The 6,431-nt window shown below is 31.8% G+C and overlaps 1 pseudogene; it reads left to right on the plus strand.

Annotated features, from left to right (window-relative positions):
* The first annotated feature begins 1,043 nt into the window (after positions 1-1,043).
* Positions 1,044-5,628, plus strand: LOC105761291 (probable disease resistance protein At1g58602; annotated as a pseudogene).
* Positions 5,629-6,431: the final 803 nt, after the last annotated feature.

The following is a 6,431-nucleotide window of genomic DNA, read 5'->3' on the forward strand; positions in this document are numbered from 1 at the left end:
CATAATTATTTCTGTTCCGGTTTTCTTCCCTCATCATATTTCTCGTCAAATTTGAATGAAAATATATGCAGTCTACTTAAACTTCGCTTTTCATTACACCTGTTAAAATTATAACTTCATTGTCTACAGAAGTTAAAAGGTTAATCTTTGTTCTTGAATGCTGCAATCAAAACCAGTTATAACTTCAGAAACCTTATTTAGACATATATTTTAATCGTTGAAGTTTAAATGATTTTAAGATATTTAGACATGAATAAAAAGGGTATATTTTTCGTATCATTTCATGAGAAAAGAATAGCTCTATTTTGGCAATCCGAGTTAATTGGTGATCAAATATTACTGGCTCTCTTTTTATTCTTTGCTCAATATTTTCGCAAGGGATGATTAAAGAACAAGGATTTGATTACATCAATTTAGATATGAGCATAAAATAAAATTTTTAAAAAATGAGTATACTATTCGTATCTTTTCATGAGAAAAGAATAACTCTATTTTGGCAATTGGTGCAATCTGATTGAATTGGTGATCAAATATTATTGGCTCCCCTTTTATTCTTTGCTCAATTTTTTAGCAAGGGATGATTAAAGAAAAAAGAGGATTTGATTACATCAATTTATTCTTTATTCAGAATCAGTCGCCTAAGCATTGGGTTAAGAATCCAATTTTCATTGCAAAGTACTTTGTTACATCATCAGAATCACTTCAACCTATTGTATACAAGCAAGAATCTATAGTTCAAACTTTGCACAATGTTGTCTTTTGCCAATATATATCGTTTTTTGGTGCTTTACTTAAACATGCTGCAAGGATTTGATAAACATAAACATACAAACAAAAAAAGATTGGTTTCAATAAATTTAGTTGTTCTTGTTTTAGCTTCCATCAATTATGATTCCTTGCTAAAGCAAATTGGATAAGAATCTAATTTCCCTTGTGCAGTATTCTTATCCTTCCATGGGAATCACCTGAACCCGTGTCCACAAGCAAGAATTGTATGGTTTAATTTAACTTTTAACCATATAATCAATTGTACCTGAAACCAAAAATTCCAAGATATCAACTCTATTTGGTCACCAAAAACAAAAAAAAAAAATTGCTCTCTCATGGATTTCTCTGCTGTTTCTTCTGCCCTCAAAGCAATCGGCGAGCTAACTCAAGAAGTCACATCCTTGTGGGGCGTCGATGAACAAGTTGAGGGCCTAGCAAGTGAGCTGAGATGGATGCAAAGCTTCTTGAAAGTGGCAGACGCAAGAAAAGTTGATCATGAGGTGATACGTAGCAGCGTTGTTGAGATCAGAGAGTTGGCCTACGATGCTGAAGATGTGATCGAGATGTTTGCCCTCAAAGTTGCTTCCAAAAGGAAAGGTGGATTTTCAAATTGCATCAAAAGATCCGCTTGTTTCCTCAAGGAGGGATACCTGCTCCACCAGATCAAGTCAGAGATAGAGAAAATCACAGCCAGAATCGAAGCATTGACTCGACAATTGAAGACGTATGATGTATCAAAGTTAGGTGTTGATGGAGAAGGACCAAGTTCTTCAACTGAAAGGCGGGAGGCAAGGCGGCCTTATCCTCATGTTATGGATGATAACGTTGTTGGACTGGATAAGGATATTGAGAAACTGGTCTCAGTTCTTGTCCATGAGGAAAGCGAATGCAAGGTTCTCTCCATATGTGGCATGGGTGGTCTGGGAAAGACCACTCTTGCCAAGAAAATATATCGTCAAAGCCAAGTTGTTGGTCATTTCGAGCACTTGGCTTGGGCATTTGTTTCTCAAAACTGTCAAATAAGAAAAATTTGGGAAGACATTCTATCTGATCTCAACATCTTAACAGAAGTTGACAAGAAGATGAAGGTTGAAAAATTAGCAGAGAAGTTATCTAGTTTCTTGGAGGAAAACAAATGTTTGGTGATACTCGATGATATTTGGAACACCAAAGCTTGGGATAGCTTAAAACCAGCATTTTCAGCAAGAGAGACGAAAAGCAAGATCTTACTCACCTCTCGGAACAAGGAGATAGTTGCACACGCCGACAAAAATGGTTTCTTATATGAGTTGCAGGAACTAGACTACAATCAGAGCTGGGAACTATTTCAAAAGATTGCCTTCCCCCAATCAAATTCTCCAGGTAATATGTTTATTGATTTCATAATCGCAAAATTATTCTATCTTAATATATATTGCAACATTTGCTCTACATTCTATTTTTTTTGTTTGCCTAAAAGAATTTTATATTTTAAAGTGGCTTAAACTTTATAAAAAAATCATTTTAGCCGTTCGTTTATTTATTTATTTATTTTAGCCATCAATTTTAGACATACACATGATAGCCCACGTACGTCAGCAATTAATTAATTATTTTAAGAATAATTATTTTAAAAAATAATTTTTATAATTTATTTGAATTTTAAAATTTTAAAATTAATTAATTGCTTACATGACATCCACGTGTATGTCACTTCAATAAAGTTAATATATGTTTAGTCATCACTCTTCTCAATTTTTTCCGAGTTTATGTCTTGCCCCCAAAAGCTTTCTAGAGTTTGTTAATTGATTTATTGTATGAAATTTGTAATTTTTATGATAAATTTGATCATATTTGTAGTTTATTTTGGTAAACTTATATAAAGTAGTATCTAAATATTAAATTTATAAAAATAAATTTAAATAATCGTAGTAACTAATACAAATTGAGCAATTAATTTATTTTGATCGTATTACTAAATTCACATCTAAAAAATTGAAGTAAACTAGAAGTTAAGATAATTTATTTTACTTCAATAGAGTTATTACTTGAATGTAACTCTAAGCACAAAATATAGAAAAAAAGTTGTGATAATTGTAATTATTATCAGTTAAAAATTGATGTAAAAAAGAAGGCAAGTTAATTTTGTTAATGAAAATAGAGTTATTACTTGATAAAATTTTAAGCATCTTAACAATCACTTTATTAATATTAGAGTTAATTATATTCATTAGTTTTATGTTGAATAATGTTTTTTGCATTAATTACATAAAATAAAACTATATTATATGTTGAATATGTTAAGAATATTTTAATTATGATTTGAAATTTATATATTATAATATTTTAATTAATAAGTTTATATATTTTAATTATATTTAATAATTCATACAAGAAATATTATTTTACGTTAATTGCCGCTACAAAATAAAACATTTTAAAATTTATATTAAATAGTAAACATATAAAATCACATGCAACACATATGATAATAGAAGTTAATATAATAAAATTTGTAAAATTTTAGCATAATTATTGCATTTTCATGAAGTTGGTTCAATTTTGATAACTTTTGTGCAAATAAAATACTATAAAACCAGGTGTTTCAATGTCATAAATCATTAGGCTCAAGTGGCGTTGTATTAAGAATTTACATTTGATATACTATAAACCAGGTGTTTCAATGTCAAAACATTTTATTTATTTTAATAACTTTTCAAATTGTTAAATTGGTGATAATTAATATTGTGGTTAATTACTAAAATGTAATGCTGTGGGTTACTTGCATTGCATCCTGCTTCACTAATTATTTGAAATTGTTTAAGATGTCAATGTTGTGTGGTTAATTACTAAACTGTAGTCTGGTTTTGAAGTTATCACTGATTTTTTTGAAACTTTGTTTTGGTATCATACAGGCTATAAAATTGATCCGAAAATGAAGGAGTTGGGAGAGGACATGGCACTGTGTAGGGCTTCCATTAGCCATCATTATATTGGGAGGAATTTTGGCTACAAAGTATCCTTCATTAACTGAATGGCTGAAGGTATCTGCAAATGTGAAATCATACTTGAACAACGATAAAGGTGAAGTACTAAGAGATGTGTTGGCATTAAGTTATGATGATTTGCCTCCCTATTTAAGACCATGTTTTCTTTATTTAAGCCACTTTCCGGAAGATTATGAGATACCTGCGGATAGATTGATTCAGTTATGGGTTGCTGAAGGTATTGTTTCATCAAAGCAAGAAGAAGGAGATGAAGGGCAAATAGCGGAAGATGTGGCTGAAGGTTATTTGCTGGAGCTTGCAGAAAGATGTATGATTCAAGTACGAGAAAGAGACATTGCAACCTTAAAGATAAGAAGTTTTCAGATGCATGATCTAATGAGAGATGTTTGCTTGTCCAAGGCAAAACAACAAAAATTCCTCTATATTGCAGATCAGTCAAATGCGTGTCAGTTATCCACAATTGGGAGGGGTCGCAGAGTTTCTGTACACAAATCTTTTTGGATACAGTGCATTAAAAGCCCACATCTTCGATCAATTTTGTTCTTCGATAAGTTTGCACCGGGCGAGGAAATGGCAAAGGTTTTGCCATTGACAGCGCGAAGCTACTTAGAGAACCACTGCCCTGAAAGTCTCAATCTGCTGGTTTGGTTTGTGCTATTATTGTTCGTTACTAAAATGAGGGGAATTTGGAAATATATGTTCAATAATTTTAATTTTCTTAGAGTGTTAGATTACGAAGGAGGAGGAGTAGCAGGATGCAAGTTACCAAATGACATTCGTAAACTCATCCATTTAAGATTCTTGAGACTAAGGGATTTGCATTTCTTGAGTTTAAAGTTGCCATCATCTCTAGGAAACTTAAGGTGCTTGCAATCCTTAGATTTAAGAATCGAAATCATTGTTTGGAGATCTGTTCATGTACCTAACGTGTTATGGAGGATGCAGAAACTAAGGCATCTATATCTCCCCAAGCGATGTAGTCCTAAAACAAAATTGAAGTTGGGTACATTGAGAAGCCTCCAAACACTTGTCAACTTCAACACCAAGAGTTGTTATATAAAGGATCTTATCAACATGACAAATATTAGAGAGTTGGAAATTCGGGGGCCCTTCAATATTGAAGATTTTAACACGGAGGAGTTGGGCAAGAATCCACTCATCGTCCAAAGTAAATATCTTCATTCCTTGTCTATCATCAATTATGAAGAAGGAATAGATCCAAGACATTTGGCACACCTCCTTTCAAGTTGTGATAGCATTTCTAAGTTGAGCTTAGATGCGGAGATAAGAAGGTTACCAGAGTACCACTACTTGTCTTCAAATCTCGCTTACATAAAGTTGAGAAGGTGTATGCTTGAGGAAGATCCAATGCCAACACTTGCGAAACTGCCTTACCTAAGTATGCTTGAATTACATGAAGAGGCTTTCATAGGAAAGGAAATGTTTTGCTGTGGACAAGCTTTTGCTAAACTTGAGTCTCTAAGCCTTATGGAGCTGGACTTTCTGGAGGAGTGGAAAGTGAGTGAAGGAGACATGCCTTGTCTTCGGCGATTGGAGATAGGGAACTGCAGACAACTAAAAAAGCTTCCAGATGGACTGAGGTTTATTGCAACCCTTCAAGAACTGAAGATTGAATCAATGCCAAAGACATTCAAAGATAAAGTGGAGGAAGGGGAGAAGATTTCTGCAAAGTCCAACATGTTCCTTCTATCATATTCCAAAATTGCGAGGGGTAGTAATCATGATTAATGCCAGGCAATTCATAATCTTTGCTTTAGGAAATACTTAACCCATTTGTTTATACATAAAAATCCACAACTAATTTGCATGTTTATACATCATATTGACATTTTTTAATATTTCCTATTCAGGTATTGAAGCCATTGCCATTTTTTTTATTCTGTTGCTGCTCTTCATGGGACCAAATATATGTAAAAAAGTTGTAACAGTACTGTGTGAAATTGTGTACGTGGAGTGAAATTTTTTGTATTGTAAAATTAGAGATTGGGGGCTTTTTTTTTTTTTGGTTATAAATTTCAAAATTGTAAGGTGCAAAATTATGAAAAGCTTTTTAGGTAACTTCTATTATACTGAACATCCCTTGCTTAAAAATTTAAAATTTTAATATGATAATAATATCATAGTGTGATGCAATAATTCAATTTTAAGTAAATGAATTTAAAGGTAACAATAATTAAAAAAGCATGGTAAGTATGTGACTGAAGTAATGTTATTAATCAACTCGACACCAATTCAGTTAATGAATTTTCAAAAATAACCTTACATATTTTAAATAAGTTACGGGTGATGCGTATTCGGTAAATGTACTTTCATAAAATATCCAATGTGATACCTATACTTTGAAAATGTTCAATGTGGTCCTAAATTATTAATGCGTTTTGTTATGGTACCTAATTAATGTTAACCGCGTTAGTGAACTACTAAACTAGCAAATGAAAATTTAACACGTAAAGTTATTTTAAAATCCATGTGGATAATATAACGTCATGTGAAAAGCTAAATAAATAAAAGAATAAATTAAATTAAAAGCAAATAACTAAGGATATATGGTTTATAAAAAGAAATAAATACTAAACTTACATAAGCAGAAACATCATCTTTTCCAAAGAGTTTTCCATTTGAAATAATATTTTTAATTGATTTTAAATAATATTT

Source organism: Gossypium raimondii, chromosome 11, assembly GCF_025698545.1.
Source record: "Gossypium raimondii isolate GPD5lz chromosome 11, ASM2569854v1, whole genome shotgun sequence".
Classification (NCBI taxonomy): Eukaryota; Viridiplantae; Streptophyta; class Magnoliopsida; order Malvales; family Malvaceae; genus Gossypium; species Gossypium raimondii.